The sequence below is a fragment of the Onychostoma macrolepis genome, chromosome 22, assembly GCF_012432095.1.
Source record: "Onychostoma macrolepis isolate SWU-2019 chromosome 22, ASM1243209v1, whole genome shotgun sequence".
In the NCBI taxonomy this organism is placed as follows: domain Eukaryota; kingdom Metazoa; phylum Chordata; class Actinopteri; order Cypriniformes; family Cyprinidae; genus Onychostoma; species Onychostoma macrolepis.
The window spans coordinates 19,175,925-19,195,528 of record NC_081176.1 but is presented as its reverse complement, the minus strand read 5'-3'; the positions used below and the strand labels follow the sequence as shown (position 1 = coordinate 19,195,528).

At 39.5% G+C, this 19,604-nt stretch overlaps 1 protein-coding gene and 1 long non-coding RNA gene across 4 annotated transcripts in view; one reads left to right on the top strand and one right to left on the bottom strand.

Moving 5' to 3' along the window:
- Nucleotides 1-777: 777 nt before the first annotated feature.
- LOC131530841 (uncharacterized) overlaps nt 778-19,604 on the bottom strand; it is a 23,308-nt gene continuing 4,481 nt past the window's right edge. The window contains exons 1-3 of one of the 2 annotated variants that reach the window (XR_009268517.1): nt 19,291-19,416; nt 6,144-6,220; nt 778-3,492 (exon numbers count right to left, since the gene is read on the bottom strand). This is a non-coding gene — a long non-coding RNA (uncharacterized LOC131530841). Of the gene's footprint in view, nt 3,493-6,143; nt 6,221-19,290; nt 19,417-19,604 lie in introns of those variants that run through there. The other variant, XR_009268518.1, reaches the window with a different exon arrangement.
- LOC131530840 (interferon-induced protein 44-like) overlaps nt 19,345-19,604 on the top strand; it is a 16,543-nt gene continuing 16,283 nt past the window's right edge. For both annotated transcript variants that reach the window (XR_009268516.1, XR_009268513.1), the window contains exon 1: nt 19,345-19,487. The gene's annotated coding sequence lies outside the window, so the exon portion shown is untranslated. The remainder of the gene's footprint in view (nt 19,488-19,604) is intronic.

Below are 19,604 nucleotides of genomic sequence, written 5' to 3'. Positions count from 1 at the left end.
GTGTATGTGTGTGTGTGTGTGTGTGTACTTATTTACATATAATTTAACATTTCTAATTAAATAGATAAATAAACAAACAAACAGAACACATGCACCTATGGAATAGCCAAATAAAAACTGTGAAAGTTGAGTTACAGATTCGGATACAGATTTGATTGAACTTTATTGGTTGACACCCAGCTGTGACCGGCAGCGGGCCAGTGGACCGACGGTGGTGAAGTTGGAGGCCCAGTGGTGGATAGCGACTGCGGTTCATCTGTGTTTTGTACATCATTTTTCTAGCGAACCACCGGAAGCAGCAGCCACTTTTCCGACATTGGACCGCTACTGGGCTGCTGGTTTATTATAATAATTTTCGCTGGTAGCTCACGGCCAGTTTATAATCAGTTCCTCAAACTAATATCCATCCACATGATAATGAGTCAAAACAATGTAGACTACACCACTCTAAACAACAATTGCTAATTCATTATTATTATTTTTAGTGAACAGATTAGGCTACGTGACTTTAATAGGCCTATATGTGTAAAAACAGTGCCAGATTATTACAAGGCTATTAGGAAACGAGCAAAAAAGCAATGGTAAGCTTATTTTTTTTTTATGTTATGTATTTACCCTTATGAAAATTAACCGTGGTTTTATTATAGTAAAAGTGTAGTACCATGGTTTGTTTTGTGTTGGCATATTTTATTTTATTTAGTTGTTTATTTAACAGGGACAATGCAGAATAACATTACAGATGCTCTACATACAGGCTTCTAGCCAATGGCTAATTTGCAACCCCAATCCCTGGTTAGGCTTTTGAAATACAATTAAAAAAAAAAAGTACAATGACAAAAAAAGTAAACATATCAAAAATCTAAGACTGTGCACAACCATCAATGTTCAAAAACCTGTTTTTGTTTGAACCATTACCATTTGAATTAACCACTGGAATATTGATTACCATTTGTATAACCACAAATGTTAATCATTAACATTTTAGCACAAATACCATGGTTACAATATGGTTAGCGTGGCAAAACCATGGTTAACTTGTGGTTGCCGTAGTTTAACTATAGTAACCATGTTTTTTGGTTTTATTTGTAGTGGGCCTAAAACCATGGTTAATTTTCATAAGTGATAGCTAAAGATGCTCGTAGGCTAATATGTGGTTACATCCAACACTAAACCTGAAACCTAAATGTACATGTTGTTAAATATTAATATATTGCTCAATCAGCTCTGTGTCCGTTGCAATGTATTTTCTCTAGATGAAAACTTAATTCGCAGAATGGGTTGTACCCCAAGTAAACCAGAGAACAACTAAACGGTCAAAGCTTTCAGCAGGAAATCCTAGAATAACGCTCCGGTCACTCACGTAACCTTGGTTCCCTGAGATAAGAGAATGAGTGTTGCGTCGTCATTGATGACTGTATGGGGAAACTCCTGTTAATCTGTTACTGAAGCCTGATTTGTTAACGTTTGTGTAGCAGCATAAACCAATGGCGCTCGAGCCTGCCAGAGGGGGCGGAGCCGATTGCTATACAAGTCGGCTCGGAGCGCCATTTCATCAGAATCAACGACTGAAATGATTTGCATGCAGCTATAGCACGGCTAGTTACACAAAACGCTCGTTCCCTTATCTCAGGCATTCCCTATCGAAAGGTAACTCCCGTTGTGTCGTCACTGACGACTGTATGGGGAAAGCATCCAGTAGCGCCATGCTATAAGCAGATGCAGAACTAAGCCTGCCCTGCAAGCTCAGCCCAGGAACACTCAGTGTGGGCTCCATAAACCTGAGCCACACAGAGACCCAAAAACATTCTGAGGTCTACTTAACATAAAGGCTGGGACACACCAAGCCAACGGTCTGCCATCGGCCAACATTGGGCTGATGGCGAGCAACGGTTGGGCTAGTTTGTTTGGTGTGTTCCACTCGTTGGCTCTCATCGGGTTCACGTCGGCAGCAGTTTTCCCGATTCAACATGTTTATCTGCGTTTATCTTGTATATCTTTGTTTCAGTTTCTCCTTTTGAATGACGAATATATACTATTGATAGCTGCTGATATAGACAGTTAATTCCTCTCACGCATGCGCAAGACGCACGTGTTAGTTTGCCATTGGCTGTAGTCTGTGCGGTGTGTTTGAGTGCAGCTTTTTGGTCCGAGGCTGCCAACGCGAGGTGACAACACCGTCAGCTTTCGTCGCCGCTAGTTCTTTGAAGTCAGCTTGGTGTGGGGGGGGATGAGTGAATGTTAAGCAGACAAGACCCCAGGGACGTCCAAATTGTAGTATCTAATAAAGGTAGATGGCAATGACCAGCCGGCAGCCGCACAAATCTCCCCAATAAAGATTACACCAGGCCCAAGACGAGGCCATTCCTCTGGTGAAATGGGCCCTCACACCTATAGGGCATTGCAAGCCAGCTGAGGCATAAGCCAGGGCTATAGAATCTACTATCCAATGAGATAGTCTTTGCTTTGTGACCGGCAGCCCTTTAGAGCAGCCTCCAAAGCACACAAAAAGCTGCTCCGTTTGTCTAAAAGACTCAGAGTGCTCAATGTAAACTCGTAGTGCCTGGACAGGGTACAACAAGTTGGGACCCTGTTCGCCATCCGTTCCAGGGAGGACTAAAAGGGAAATGACCTGGGCTCTAAACGGTGTTGAGAGCACCTTCGGTACGTAACTGCTGCGAGGTTGAAGAACGACTTTACAGTCATTGGGTCCAAACTCAAGACAGGAAGCACTGACAGACAGGGCTTGCAAGTCACCTACTCACTTGACAGATGCTAGGGCCAAAAGCAGAGTGGTTTTGAGCATCATGACCCTTAAGCCAACTGTTTGAAGCAGGCTCAAAGGGAGGACCCTTGGGGACCCTCAGGACTATAGACAAGTCCCATGCTGGCACAGTCCTAGGGCAAGTCAAGTCAAGTCACCTTTATTTATATAGCGCTTTTACCAATACAGATTGTGTCAAAGCAGCTTTACAGTATTAAATAGGAAAATAATGTCAATAATGCAAAAGGGCAATAGTAAACACTCAATTTTCAGTTAAAAGCAGTTCATCGTTGAATTCACTGATGTCATCATCCAGCTCAGTTCAGTTTATATAGTATTTGTGCAATCAAGTTGATGATATCGCTGGAAATTAAGTGTCCCCAACTAAACAAGCCACAGGCGACAGCAGTAAGGAACCAAAACTCCCATCAGTGACAGAATGGAGAAAAAAACCTTGGGAGAAACCAGGTTCAGTCAGGGGGCCAGTTCTGGTCAGACGAACCAGCAGGTTGTTCCATGCTGCAGCAAAGTTAGATTTTGCAGAGGACTCATCTGGTTCCCGTGGTCTTGTCCCAATGGCCGTCTAGGAGACAAGGTCTTCACTCGGGATCTGTCTCTGGGGCTCATAGTTGTCATGGTCTCCACTGACATTCAGGGCTGTAGAGGGCGTCTCTAGGTCCTGATCCACCATCTGGGCTGGATACGGACTGGGTCTGGGTGGCTACGGTGACCTTGGAATAAGAGAGAAACAGACTAATATTAGCGTAGATGCCATTCTTCTTACGATGTAACAAGTACATCGGGTGTTATGGGAAGTGTTCCCGGTTCCGGTCGACCTAATTAATGCAGCCTAACAATCCTTTAACGGATTTGAATATTAGAAATGTATTAGTGTGTTATGTGTAAGCCAGGTTAAAGAGATGGGTCTTTAATCTAGATTTAAACTGACAGAGTGTGTCTGCCTCCTGAACAGTGTTAGGTTGTTCCAGAGTTTGGGCGCTAAATAAGAAAAGGATCTGCCGCCCGCAGTTGATTTTGATATTCTAGGTATTATCAAACGGCCAGAGTTTTGAGAACGCAGCGAACGTGGAGGAATATAATGCGATAAGAGCTTGCTCAACTACTAAGGTGCTAAACCATTCAGGGCTTTATAAGTAATTAGCAAGATTTTAAAATATATACAATGTTTAATAGGGAGCCAGTGCAGTGTTGACAGAACTGGGCTAATATGGTCATACTTCCTGGTTCTAGTAAGAACTCTAGCTGCTGCATTTTGAACCAGCTGGAGTTTATTTATTAAGCGTGCAGAACAACCACCCAATAAAGCATTACAATAACCTAACCTTGAGGTCATGAACGCATGAATTGACATTTCTGCATTTGAAATTGAGAGCAGAGGTCACAATTTAGATATACAGTGCCCTCCAATAATATTGGAACAGTAAAGACAAAATTGTTCTGTTGGCTGTGGAGTCAAGACATTTACAAATATGATGAAAAGATGAATATGAGACAAAACTACAGAATGTCACATTTTATTATTAGCTGTTTCAACACATACATGTTTTGCCAAATAAAAAGGGACAGCACTTTTAGAGTTCATCCCACCATTTGATGCGAGCATAAGTATTGGGACAGATGAACTTAAGGCAGATGTAAAAGATTAAAAGCTATTATTTAGTTGCAGATCCCTTGCACACAATCACAGCAGTGAGTCTGTGACCCATAGACATCACCAGACTTTGAATACTTTTCCCAGCCTTTAATGCAGCCAATTCCAATTGCTGCTTGTTTTGGGGAGTTTCTGCCTTTACTCTCCTCTTCAGCTGGTGAAATTCATGTTCAATCGGATTTAAATCTGGAGATTGACTTGGGCAATCTAAGACTTTCCATTTCTTTGCCCTTATAAATTCCTTGACTGAACTGGCAGGGTGTTTTGGGTCATTGTCCTGATGCAATATGAAGCACTTCCCAATAAATCTGGTGGCATTTTCTTGAATATTGGTAGGCAAGATGGTTTTGTACTCTTCCAAATTCATTCTGCTACTGTCATCATACATCAAGTCATCAGTAAAGTTGAGAGGGCCTGTTCCAGAGGCAGCCATGCATGCTCATGCCATGACACCACCTCCACCATGCTTATGACACCACCTCCACCATGCTTTACAGATGAGGCTGTATGCTTGGGATCACTGCAGTTCCCTTTTTTTCTCCACATTTTTGCTTTCCCATCACTTCGATAAAGGTTCATCTTTGTCTCATCTGTCCGTAAACACAGTTCCAAAACTCTTCTGGCTCACCTTTGTGCTTTTTTGCAAACTCTAATCTTGCCTTTCTATTTTTGGAGCTGGTCAGAGGTTTGTATCTTGCTGTGTAGCATCTGTAATTCTGTGTCAAAGTCTCCTGAGGACAGTAGATTGTCAGAGCATCACCCCAGCTTTCTGGAAGTTGTTGGTGATTTTACAGACACGTCTTTTAGGATTCATTTTCACAGCTTTTGTGATTTGTCTGTCATCAACTACTGTTGTTTTCTCAGCCGATCAGGTCGTTGTTGGTTGCTGGTGGTTTCCAAACTCTTGATTTCTCCATGCCCTTTGTTTTTGCTAGAGCTCTAACGGACTTCCTCTTTTCTTTTAGCATCCAAATTGCTTGCTTTTCTCTCAAAGTCAGCTCCCTCGTCTTCATCCTGGTTTGTGTGTGTCATCATCAAATGCAAGATTCAGAATACAGAAGTAATGGATATAACTGATACGACACATTCCCTGTTTTTAATATATGAAGAATTAATGCAACAGGACACAGCTGATTACTTAGAAAGACCTGTGAGGCAACTGTTCCAATACTTATGCTCACATCAGATAGAGGGATGAAACTCTAAAAGTGCTGAACTTCTTAGCTGGTAAAACATCTGTGTGTTGGCATTCTGTAGTTTTGTCTCATATTCATCTTTTCATCATATTTGCAAATGTCTTGACTCCATAGCCAACAGAGCAATTTTGTCTTCACTGTTCCAATACTTATGGAAGGCACTGTATTTTTGATATGGAAAAATGCAGTTTTACAAATGCTAGAAAAGTGGCTTTCGAAGGAAAGATTGCTATCAAATAGCACACCTAAATTCCTAACTGATGACGAAGGATTTACAGAGCAGCCATCAAGTGTTAGTGTTCTAGGTTATTACATGTGTGTCAGAGAGTCACAGTCACCGCTGTCAACAGCAATCACCAGATCACAATAACGTGAGTTCTAATCACCCGCACCTGCAATCCCTCATCACCACCTCCTTAAATAGTACGCTCTCGCTGACACTCATCGTCTGGTCTATGGTTCACTACCCTGAACAGTTACCCGGCTCCACTCATACGTACCGGTGTTGCCTTACCTGTTGTTTGCTAGAAATTCTCCTGCAATCCTCTGGTGTTGACTCCTGTTCCCCTGAGCTCACGATCTCCTGGTTCCCTGTGAAAGAGACTCGATTCAGTTCCCCACCGTGTCACTCCAATTGGATATCACTTCAAGATCAAGTTTATTTATATAGCACCTTAAAAGCAACAAGTGCTGACCAAGGTGCTGCACAGCCAAAGACATCAGAAATAGCAGCTAACAAAATCATTAAGACAATATAAAATATAAATCATTAAATACAAAATAATACAAAACATCACCAAACAAAAGAAACAAACAGAAACAAAACCAAAATATAGCTGCTAGCAGCGATTACCGGGGCCAAGCCCGTTTGGGCTGTTTTTGGCCTGTTTGAAAGTTGGGACTTTATTCGGATGTTTTTAAACGTTGCACCCGGTTTCCACGGTTAAACACTTAACGCACGGTTAAACACCCCTTATGAAAATTAACCATGTTTTTTTTTTGTAGTAACCATGTTTTAACTATGGTTTTTGTAATAAAACCATAGCAACTACGAAATTAATCATGGTTTTACTGCAGTAATCATGATTTATCTATAGTTTTGGTAGAAAAAAATGAACTATGGTTTATATAACTGTAGTAAAACCATGGTATCAGAACCATGGTTTGCACCAAAAAAACACGGTTACTACAGTCATGGTTAACTACAGTTTTATATATGGTTAATTTTCGTAAGGGACTTGCTACTCATTGAATTTGCATAGAGTCTTCAAAGCTATGGCCTTTTGATTTACACAGATTCTGAAGCTCCATAATTCAAGTGACTCAACTCAAAATTAAGATTTTCTATATAGATATGTACTATTTAATAAGCTTAGATGAGATGATACTTTGAAAAGCACAACATCTGGAAAAGAAGCAACTTCAGCATCATTTCTTGCCACAGCAAATATGCTGGTCTGGACATGTGTGACACCGGATTCAAACCCACGACCCAACGGTTCACGAAACAGCGGCTTAGCAGAGCGCGCCACTCAGTTGACGCACTTTTACTGGGCTGCAGAGGAAAGGTTTAGATGTGAGAATGAGCTCCCCAATATAGTGCTTTAGCATTTTAACCAGCGTAATATGCAAAGTTAATTTAATTGTAACGCAGCTTATGGTTAACTTGATAGCTGAAGAGTCGCATTAAATAGTATGGTAACTGGTTAGCCTGTAACTTATTAGCATGATAAGCTTACGAGCAAAAGACGACAAACACAGGCACAGTCAACTTTCCAGAGGAATTTCTCGGGAACGGTAGTGAATATCAAAAATCTGTTCAGTCATTTCTGTGCTGATCAGTACAAAGATCATCTGAGCCAAGTTTGGGAAGAATTGGACAGATTTTGAAGGAAGAGTAGCAATAAAACTGTTTTTCATTTAATTCAATATGGCTGATACGTACATTAATGGAAAATGACAAATGAGACAACGACAGAATCGGCATGACCCAAGGAATCCATAGACATAAATATTATATTTTTCTGACTGACTGTTCAAAAGTTATAAGCGAAAATGTGAATTTTGGTATGTCACGACCCATAGGTGGCGCTATTCCCAACTTTGGCGTGGACCCTCAGATCATGGTGTTGATGAAGCAAACCAAGTTTAGTTTCGATTGATCAAAGTTTGGCCGAGATACAGCCTCTGAACCAATTTTGGGTCGACCTCGTTAAGTTCACAACATCATAACTTTTGAACAAACATGAATAAAAAAAAATCTGTTCAGTCATTTCTGTGCGGCTCAGTCCAAAGATCATCTGAGCCAATTTTCAGAAGAATTGGATCAATTTTGAAGGAGTAGTAGCGAAAAGACAGAATACTGTACTTTTCAAAATGGCCGCTACTGTAATGGGTGGAGTCTTAATGTAAGCTATTGAATGTGTTCATCACGAAGAGCTTAATCAGGTGTACTAAGTTTCATTTTTCTAGAATTAGGGGTTTGTGAGTTATTACCATTTCAATGTTGAATTTTTGAACTGGTGGTGGCGCTATAGAGTTGGTTCTAGAGACCCCAAAGTTGGTCAGATCACTAGTCATGGCCATCTCTACAACTGTGCCAATTTTCATCATTTTCCTATTTTCCTTCATAGGGCTGCCATAGACTGCCATTGACCTAAAATAATAATAAAAATATAGCTGCTAGCAGCGACATCGGGCCAAGCCCGTTTGGGCTGTTTTTGGCCTGTTTGAAAGTTGGGACTTTATTCGGATGTTTTTAAACGTTGCGCACGGTTTCCACGGTTAAACACCCTTATGAAAATTAACCATGTTTTTTTGTTTGTTTTTTGTAGTAACCATGGTTTAACTATGGTTTTGTAGTAAAACCATAGCAACTACGAAATTAATCATGGTTTTACTGCAGTAATCATGATTTATCTATAGTTTTGGTAGAAAACCATAATTGCAAAATGAACTATGGTTTATATAACTGTAGTAAAACCATGGTATCAGAACCATGGTTTGCACCAAAACCACGGTTACTACAGTCATGGTTAACTACAGTTTTACTATAGTAAAACCATGGTTAATTTTCGTAAGGGACTTGCTACACATTGAATTTGTATAGAATCTTCAGAGCTATGGCCTTTTGATTTACACAGATTCTGAAGCTCCATAATTCAAGTGACTCAACTCAAAATTAAGATTTTGTATATAGATATGTACTATTTAATAAGCTTAGATGAGATGATACTTTGAAAAGCACAACATCTGGAAAAGAAGCAACTTCAGCATCATTTCTTGCCACAGCAAATATGCTGGTCTGGACATGTGTGACACCGGATTCAAACCCACGACCCAACGGTTCACGAAACAGCGGCTTAGCAGAGCGCGCCACTCGGTCACTTCACGTTCAATAGGTTGCTGAGGAGAGGTTAAGGTGTGAGAATGAGCTCCCCAATATAGTGCTTTAGCATTTTAACCAGCGTAATATGCAAAGTTAATTTAATTGTAACGCAGCTTATGGTTAACTTGATAGCTGAAGAGTCGCATTAAATAGTATGGTAACTGGTTAGCCTGTAACTTATTAGCATGATAAGCTTACGAGCAAAAGACGACAAACACAGGCACAGTCAACTTTCCAGAGGAATTTCTCGGGAACGGTAGTGAATATCAAAAATCTGTTCAGTCATTTCTGTGCTGATCAGTACAAAGATCATCTGAGCCAAGTTTGGGAAGAATTGGACAGATTTTGAAGGAGGAGTAGCAATAAAACTGTTTTTCATTTAATTCAATATGGCTGATACGTACATTAATGGAAAATGACAAATGAGACAACGACAGAATCGGCATGACCCAAGGAATCCATAGACATAAATATTATATTTTTCTGACTGACTGTTCAAAAGTTATAAGCGAAAATGTGAATTTTTGGTATGTCACGACCCATAGGTGGCGCTATTCCCAACTTTGGCGTGGACCCTCAGATCATGGTGTTGATGAAGCAAACCAAGTTTAGTTTCGATTGATCAAAGTTTGGCCGAGATACAGCCTCTGAACCAATTTTGGGTCGACCTCGTTAAGTTCACAACATCATAACTTTTGAACAAACATGAATAAAAAAAAATCTGTTCAGTCATTTCTGTGCGGCTCAGTCCAAAGATCATCTGAGCCAATTTTCAGAAGAATTGGATCAATTTTGAAGGAGTAGTAGCGAAAAGACAGAATACTGTACTTTTCAAAATGGCCGCTACTGTAATGGGTGGAGTCTTAATGTAAGCTATTGAATGTGTTCAGCACGAAGAGCTTAATCAGGTGTACTAAGTTTCATTTTTCTAGAATTAGGGGTTTGTGAGTTATTACCATTTCAATGTTGAATTTTTGAACTGGTAGTGGCGCTATAGAGTTGGTTCTAGAGACCCCAAAGTTGGTCAGATCACTAGTCATGGCCATCTCTACAACTGTGCCTATTTTCATCATTTTCCTATTTTCCCTTCATAGGGCTGCCATAGACTGCCATTGGACGAAAATAATAATAAATAATAAAGAAAACATACGATTTCAATAGGGGCTACAGCCCATTCTGGGCTTGGCCCCTAATAATAAAGAAAACATACGATTTCAATAGGGGCTACAGCCCATTCTGGGCTTGGCCCCTAAATATAGCTGCTAGCAGCGATTACCGGGGCCAAGCCCGTTTGGGCTGTTTTTGGCCTGTTTGAAAGTTGGGACTTTATTCGGATGTTTTTAAACGTTGCGCACGGTTTCCACGGTTAAACACCCCTTATGAAAATTAACCATGTTTTTTTGTTTGTTTTTGTAGTAACCATGGTTTAACTATGGTTTTGTAGTAAAACCATAGCAACTACGAAATTAATCATGGTTTTACTGCAGTAATCATGATTTATCTATAGTTTTGGTAGAAAACCATAATTGCAAAATGAACTATGGTTTATATAACTGTAGTAAAACCATGGTATCAGAACCATGGTTTGCACCAAAACCATGGTTACTACAGTCATGGTTAACTACAGTTTTACTATAGTAAAACCATGGTTACTACAGTCATGGTTAACTACAGTTTTACTATAGTAAAACCATGGTTAATTTTCGTAAGGGACTTGCTACACATTGAATTTGTATAGAATCTTCAGAGCTATGGCCTTTTGATTTACACAGATTCTGAAGCTCCATAATTCAAGTGACTCAACTCAAAATTAAGATTTTGTATATAGATATGTACTATTTAATAAGCTTAGATGAGATGATACTTTGAAAAGCACAACATCTGGAAAAGAAGCAACTTCAGCATCATTTCTTGCCACAGCAAATATGCTGGTCTGGACATGTGTGACACGGATTCAAACCCACGACCCAACGGTTCACGAAACAGCGGCTTAGCAGAGCGCCACTCAGTTGACGCACTTTTACTGGGCTGCAGAGGAAAGGTTTAGATGTGAGAATGAGCTCCCCAATATAGTGCTTTAGCATTTTAACCAGCGTAATATGCAAAGTTAATTTAATTGTAACGCAGCTTATGGTTAACTTGATAGCTGAAGAGTCGCATTAAATAGTATGGTAACTGGTTAGCCTGTAACTTATTAGCATGATAAGCTTACGAGCAAAAGACGACAAACACAGGCACAGTCAACTTTCCAGAGGAATTTCTCGGGAACGGTAGTGAATATCAAAAATCTGTTCAGTCATTTCTGTGCTGATCAGTACAAAGATCATCTGAGCCAAGTTTGGGAAGAATTGGACAGATTTTGAAGGAGGAGTAGCAATAAAACTGTTTTTCATTTAATTCAATATGGCTGATACGTACATTAATGGAAAATGACAAATGAGACAACGACAGAATCGGCATGACCCAAGGAATCCATAGACATAAATATTATATTTTCTGACTGACTGTTCAAAAGTTATAAGCGAAAATGTGAATTTTTGGTATGTCACGACCCATAGGTGGCGCTATTCCCAACTTTGGCGTGGACCCTCAGATCATGGTGTTGATGAAGCAAACCAAGTTTAGTTTCGATTGATCAAAGTTTGGCGAGATACAGCCTCTGAACCAATTTTGGGTCGACCTCGTTAAGTTCACAACATCATAACTTTTGAACAAACATGAATAAAAAATCTGTTCAGTCATTTCTGTGCGGCTCAGTCCAAAGATCATCTGAGCCAATTTTGGGAAGAATTGGATCAATTTTGAAGGAGTAGTAGCGAAAAGACAGAATACTGTACTTTTCAAAATGGCCGCTACTGTAATGGGTGGAGTCTTAATGTAAGCTATTGAATGTGTTCAGCACGAAGAGCTTAATCAGGTGTACTAAGTTTCATTTTTCTAGAATTAGGGGTTTGTGAGTTAATTTTCGTAAGTGACTTGCTACACATTGAATTTGTATAGAATCTTCAGAGCTATGGCCTTTTGATTTACACAGATTCTGAAGCTCCATAATTCAAGTGACTCAACTCAAAATTAAGATTTTGTATATAGATATGTACTATTTAATAAGCTTAGATGAGATGATACTTTGAAAAGCACAACATCTGGAAAAGAAGCAACTTCAGCATCATTTCTTGCCACAGCAAATATGCTGGTCTGGACATGTGTGACACGGTTCAAACCCACGACCCAACGGTTCACGAAACAGCGGCTTAGCAGAGCGCGCCACTCAGTTGACGCACTTTTACTGGGCTGCAGAGGAAAGGTTTAGATGTGAGAATGAGCTCCCCAATATAGTGCTTTAGCATTTTAACCAGCGTAATATGCAAAGTTAATTTAATTGTAACGCAGCTTATGGTTAACTTGATAGCTGAAGAGTCGCATTAAATAGTATGGTAACTGGTTAGCCTGTAACTTATTAGCATGATAAGCTTACGAGCAAAAGACGACAAACACAGGCACAGTCAACTTTCCAGAGGAATTTCTCGGGAACGGTAGTGAATATCAAAAATCTGTTCAGTCATTTCTGTGCTGATCAGTACAAAGATCATCTGAGCCAAGTTTGGGAAGAATTGGACAGATTTTGAAGGAGGAGTAGCAATAAAACTGTTTTTCATTTAATTCAATATGGCTGATACGTACATTAATGGAAAATGACAAATGAGACATCGTCAGAATCGGCATGACCCAAGGAATCCATAGACATAAATATTATATTTTTCTGACTGACTCTTCAAAAGTTATAAGCGACAATGTGAATTTTTGGTATGTCACGACCCATAGGTGGCGCTATTCCCAACTTTGGCATGGACCCTCAGATCATGGTGTTGATGATGCGTACCAAGTTTCGTTTCGATTGATCAAAGTTTGGCCGAGATACAGCCTCTGAACCAATTTCGGGTCGACCTCGTTAAGTTCACAACATCATAACTTTTGAACAAACATGAATAAAAAAAATCTGTTCAGTCATTTCTGTGCGGCTCAGTCCAAAGATCATCTGAGCCAATTTTGGGAAGAATTGGATCAATTTTGAAGGAGGAGTAGCGAAAAGACAGAATACTGTACTTTTCAAAATGGCCGCTACTGTAATGGGTGGAGTCTTAATGTAAGCTATTGAATGTGTTCATCACGAAGAGCTTAATCAGGTGTACTAAGTTTCATTTTTCTAGAATTAGGGGTTTGTGAGTTATTACCATTTCAATGTTGAATTTTTGAACTGGTGGTGGCGCTATAGAGTTGGTTCTAGAGACCCCAAAGTTGGTCAGATCACTAGTCATGGCCATCTCTACAACTGTGCCAATTTTCATCATTTTCCTATTTTCCCTTCATAGGGCTGCCATAGACTGCCATTGGACGAAAATAATAATAATATAATAAAGAAAACATACGATTTCAATAGGGGCTACAGCCCATTCTGGGCTTGGCCCCTAAATATAGCTGCTAGCAGCGATTACCGGGGCCAAGCCCGTTTGGGCTGTTTTTGGCCTGTTTGAAAGTTGGGACTTTATTCGGATGTTTTTAAACGTTGCACGGTTTCCACGGTTAAACACCCTTATGAAAATTAACCATGTTTTTTTTGTTTGTTTTTGTAGTAACCATGGTTTAACTATGGTTTTTGTAGTAACCATGGTTTAACTATGGTTTTTGTAGTAACCATGGTTTAACTATGGTTTTTGTAGTAACCATGGTTTAACTATGGTTTTTGTAGTAAAACCATGGTATCAGAACCATGGTTTGCACCAAAACCATGGTTACTACAGTCATGGTTAACTACAGTTTTACTATAGTAAAACCATGGTTACTACAGTCATGGTTAACTACAGTTTTACTATAGTAAAACCATGGTATCAGAACCATGGTTTGCACCAAAACCATGGTTACTACAGTCATGGTTAACTACAGTTTTACTATAGTAAAACCATGGTTACTACAGTCATGGTTAACTACAGTTTTACTATAGTAAAACCATGGTATCAGAACCATGGTTTGCACCAAAAACCACGGTTACTACAGTCATGGTTAACTACAGTTTTACTATAGTAAAACCATGGTTACTACAGTCATGGTTAACTACAGTTTTACTATAGTAAAACCATGGTTACTACAGTCATGGTTAACTACAGTTTTACTATAGTAAAACCATGGTTACTACAGTCATGGTTAACTACAGTTTTACTATAGTAAAACCATGGTTACTACAGTCATGGTTAACTACAGTTTTACTATAGTAAAACCATGGTATCAGAACCATGGTTTGCACCAAAACCATGGTTACTACAGTCATGGTTAACTACAGTTTTACTATAGTAAAACCATGGTTACTACAGTCATGGTTGGAGTCTTAATGTAAGCTATTGAATGTGTTCAGCACGAAGAGCTTAATCAGGTGTACTAAGTTTCATTTTTCTAGAATTAGGGGTTTGTGAGTTATTACCATTTCAATGTTGAATTTTTGAACTGGTAGTGGCGCTATAGAGTTGGTTCTAGAGACCCCAAAGTTGGTCAGATCACTAGTCATGGCCATCTCTACAACTGTGCCTATTTTCATCATTTTCCTATTTTCCTTCATAGGGCTGCCATAGACTGCCATTGACGAAAATAATAATAAATAATAAAGAAAACATACGATTTCAATAGGGGCTACAGCCCATTCTGGGCTTGGCCCTAATAATAAAGAAAACATACGATTTCAATAGGGGCTACAGCCCATTCTGGGCTTGGCCCTAATAATAAAGAAAACATACGATTTCAATAGGGGCTACAGCCCATTCTGGGCTTGGCCCTAATAATAAAGAAAACATACGATTTCAATAGGGGCTACAGCCCATTCTGGGCTTGGCCCTAATAATAAAGAAAACATACGATTTCAATAGGGGCTACAGCCCATTCTGGGCTTGGCCCTAATAATAAAGAAAACATACGATTTCAATAGGGGCTACAGCCCATTCTGGGCTTGGCCCTAATAATAAAGAAAACATACGATTTCAATAGGGGCTACAGCCCATTCTGGGCTTGGCCCTAATAATAAAGAAAACATACGATTTCAATAGGGGCTACAGCCCATTCTGGGCTTGGCCCTAATAATAAAGAAAACATACGATTTCAATAGGGGCTACAGCCCATTCTGGGCTTGGCCCTAATAATAAAGAAAACATACGATTTCAATAGGGGCTACAGCCCATTCTGGGCTTGGCCCTAATAATAAAGAAAACATACGATTTCAATAGGGGCTACAGCCCATTCTGGGCTTGGCCCCTAATAATAAAGAAAACATACGATTTCAATAGGGGCTACAGCCCATTCTGGGCTTGGCCCCTAAATATAGCTGCTAGCAGCGATTACCGGGGCCAAGCCCGTTTGGGCTGTTTTTGGCCTGTTTGAAAGTTGGGACTTTATTCGGATGTTTTTAAACGTTGCGCACGGTTTCCACGGTTAAACACCCCTTATGAAAATTAACCATGTTTTTTTTTTGTTTGTTTTTTTGTAGTAACCATGGTTTAACTATGGTTTTTGTAGTAAAACCATAGCAACTACGAAATTAATCATGGTTTTACTGCAGTAATCATGATTTATCTATAGTTTTGGTAGAAAACCATAATTGCAAAATGAACTATGGTTTATATAACTGTAGTAAAACCATGGTATCAGAACCATGGTTTGCACCAAAAAACCACGGTTACTACAGTCATGGTTAACTACAGTTTTACTATAGTAAAACCATGGTTAATTTTCGTAAGGGACTTGCTACACATTGAATTTGTATAGAATCTTCAGAGCTATGGCCTTTTGATTTACACAGATTCTGAAGCTCCATAATTCAAGTGACTCAACTCAAAATTAAGATTTTGTATATAGATATGTACTATTTAATAAGCTTAGATGAGATGATACTTTGAAAAGCACAACATCTGGAAAAGAAGCAACTTCAGCATCATTTCTTGCCACAGCAAATATGCTGGTCTGGACATGTGTGACACCGGATTCAAACCCACGACCCAACGGTTCACGAAACAGCGGCTTAGCAGAGCGCCACTCGGTCACTTCACGTTCAATAGGTTGCTGAGGAGAGGTTAAGGTGTGAGAATGAGCTCCCCAATATAGTGCTTTAGCATTTTAACCAGCGTAATATGCAAAGTTAATTTAATTGTAACGCAGCTTATGGTTAACTTGATAGCTGAAGAGTCGCATTAAATAGTATGGTAACTGGTTAGCCTGTAACTTATTAGCATGATAAGCTTACGAGCAAAAGACGACAAACACAGGCACAGTCAACTTTCCAGAGGAATTTCTCGGGAACGGTAGTGAATATCAAAAATCTGTTCAGTCATTTCTGTGAATAAAATAAAATAAAAATTAAAAATGGAGAAGATCTGAAATGTAAATTGGGGCAAGACCATGAAGTGCAACTAAAACCTTAAAATCAACTCTGAATTTAACAGGTAACCAGTGAAGTGAAGCCAACACAGGGGTAATATGCTCCCTCTTTTTTGTCCCTGTCAAAAAGCGAGCAGCAGCATTCTGTACCAGTTGTAAACGTGATAGTGAGAACTGGTTAATTCCGGCATAAAGAGCGTTATAGTAATCCAGCCTGGTTGAAATGAATGCATGAATAACAACCTCTAAATCGTTAAAACTAAGATAACTTTTCAGCTTTCGAAGCCCCTTAAGCTGCAAAAAAATGGCTCTGACTACAGAGTTAATTTGTCTGTCAAATTTTAATTCAGGATCAGAAATAACTCCCAGATTTTTAACCTTTTCATGGATGTTGTCTTCAAAAGGGCCCAGAGTAGGTCTTAAGTTTTGTAAAAGGTGAGAAGGAACAAACAACATAACTTCAGTCTTTTTTTGATTCAACTGTAGAAAATTGTTTTCCATCCAATTCTTGATGTCCTCTAAACAAGCCAGCAAGGAGGACACTGAATCAGAACCTGATTTTAGAGGAAAATAAAGCTGAGTATCATCTGCATAAATATGGTATGAAACTTTATGAGACTCAAATATAAAACGAAGAGGGAGCAAATACAGGGAGAATAAAATTAGACCCAAAATAGAGCCCTGTATACCCCACAAGCGATGGGAACTGATCTTGATGAAAATTCACCAATTTTCACCGAAAAACTCCTATTTGTGAGGTACGATGCAAACCAGTCTAATACAGTACCACAAATGCCAACCTCAAGATTTAATCTTTTTAACAAGATGCTGTGATCTACTGTATCGAAGGCAGCGCTCAATAAGAGAATAGTACAGTTACCACAGTCTGCAGATAACAAGATATCATTTACTACTCTTAAAAGAGCTGACTCAGTACTATGTTTTGCTCTGAAACCAGACCGAAAAGGATCCAGAATATCATTTGAATTTAGATAAAGGGAAATCTGGTTTAATACAACTTTTTCCAAAACTTTGTGCAGAAACGGCAGTTTTGAAATAGGCCTATAATTATTTAATTCAGTGGGATCAAGGTTTGTTTTTTTGAGTAAAGGCTGGACTGCCACCTTTTTAAGGCAGGAAGGGACAATGCCTGTCTGTACAGAACCATTAATAATAGAAAGTAAGCTAGGCAAAACAGAGGGCAGAACATCCTTCAGCAGCTTTGTAGGAACAACATCACAAGAGCAAGTAGTTGATTTCATATTTAAAATAATGTCTGACAACTCAAAAAGAGAAACGGCACCCTGATAGAAGCAATCTTGTTAATGAAGAAGTTACAAAACTTCTCGCATTACTCCAAGCTAGGATCTGGGCCAGTTGGTCTAGATGGATTTAACACTGAATTCAACGTAGAAAACAAAATCTTTGGACAATGAGAATTTTTTTTAAATTAAATTAGAAAGATATTTTGCCCGTTCCAAAGAGACGGCTTCCTGAAACTTAGACAAGCTGCTCTGCAAGAGTTGATATGAAATTTGTAATTTATCCTTTTTCCATCTTCTTTCTGCAATCCTTCCTTAAAGCTTTAATGTTGTTATTAAACCATGGCTGATTTTTTGGTTTAATCTTTTTGGATTTGAGAGGAGCAACGACATGTAAGATTGCTAAACAAGAGGAATTAAAACTATTTGTCAACTCATCAACACTTATACCCTGTGCTGCCAGGACACTACTGTGAGCTGGCAGGGCTATAAAAGCTTTGGTGAACTGCAGGGCCGTGAAGGGGTTAATAGATCGAGAAAGGTAAGTAGAAGACTGGTTTACAGGGCTAGAACAAGTAATCACACTGTCAAACAATACCGGCCAGTGGTCAGACAGACCGGCCTCACTAACAGTTACATTACTGACAGAGAAACCTGATGAGAAAACATAATCAAGAGTATGACCCAGCTTGTGTGTGGGACCTGAGACATATTGCGTAAGATTAAAAGAGTCCAGAAATTGTACAAAATCTCTTGAAAGAGGTCTCGAAGGACAACACAGATGTATATTAAAATCACCAACAATCAAGAGATTATCAGCACTTGGAACCACGTCTGATAAAAAATCTGAAAACTCCTTTAAAAAGTCATTGTTAGTTTTTGGAGGTCTGTATATCAAAACACAAAGTAGGGGACTGGAAAGTTCCACCTTGCACATTAAAACCTCAAAACTAGAGTAGACATTGACAGGCAAGAGTTTGCATTTGAACCGGTCCTTAAAAATGACAGCAACTCCCCCACCCTGACTAGAAGTTCTGGGGCAGCTAAAATGGTTACAGTGTACAGGGGAAAGCTCAGATAAAGGGCTTAGATCATCAGCCGTAAACCAGGTTTCAGTAATGAATAAGAAGTCTAGATTATTTAATAAAAAGAAGTCATTCAGTAAAAATGTTTTGTTCAATACTGATCTTGCATTTAGCAAGGCTTTAATCTCAAACTGATTTGACTCTTGTGATGAAAAGTAATGCTGAGACGCCATAACGACCGAAGGTGATTCAAGATCACCCCGCACGGGGATAAACAGCGTCGCCGCAACGGTCGCTCATTAGACAATATTACAGGAATATTGCTTGGTATTGCAGTCGTAGTCGACCGTGTATGCTGAGTAGAACGAGCGCCACGGTGAATATATCGTGATCGACGAAGAATCCCCAGACCAGCGCATCGTAGAAAAGTGTCTGATGGCAGCATAACTGACCGATCATTCAAACGGATAAATTCAGATGAAGTGAACGTAATTGCCATAGTCGGTAGAAATGAGAAGACATCAGAGAAGTGCCGTTCACTATTCCAATGTCGCGTGGAGAATAGACACTCACCGGGCAGATCCAAGACATAATAATTATTATCCAGAACTTGCAGCCCAGATGCAGCAGAAGTCCGAGGAAAATTCAGCGGCAAAAACTCAGATGAAGCAATCACAACAGTTGTCGACACCCAGTTAATCCAGAAGACGCCTAACACCAGGCCCGGTGTAGGCACCACTCTGACGGCAGCAGCGGAGGAAGATTCCCAGGTTAGCTTTAGCCTCAGCTTGTAAACTGCTTGAATTGAATATTGCACCAATCAATAGGAACTCAGCCAAAAGAGAAATTCTCAGTTTTCACCAACTTGAAGACACCGTAAAAAATAA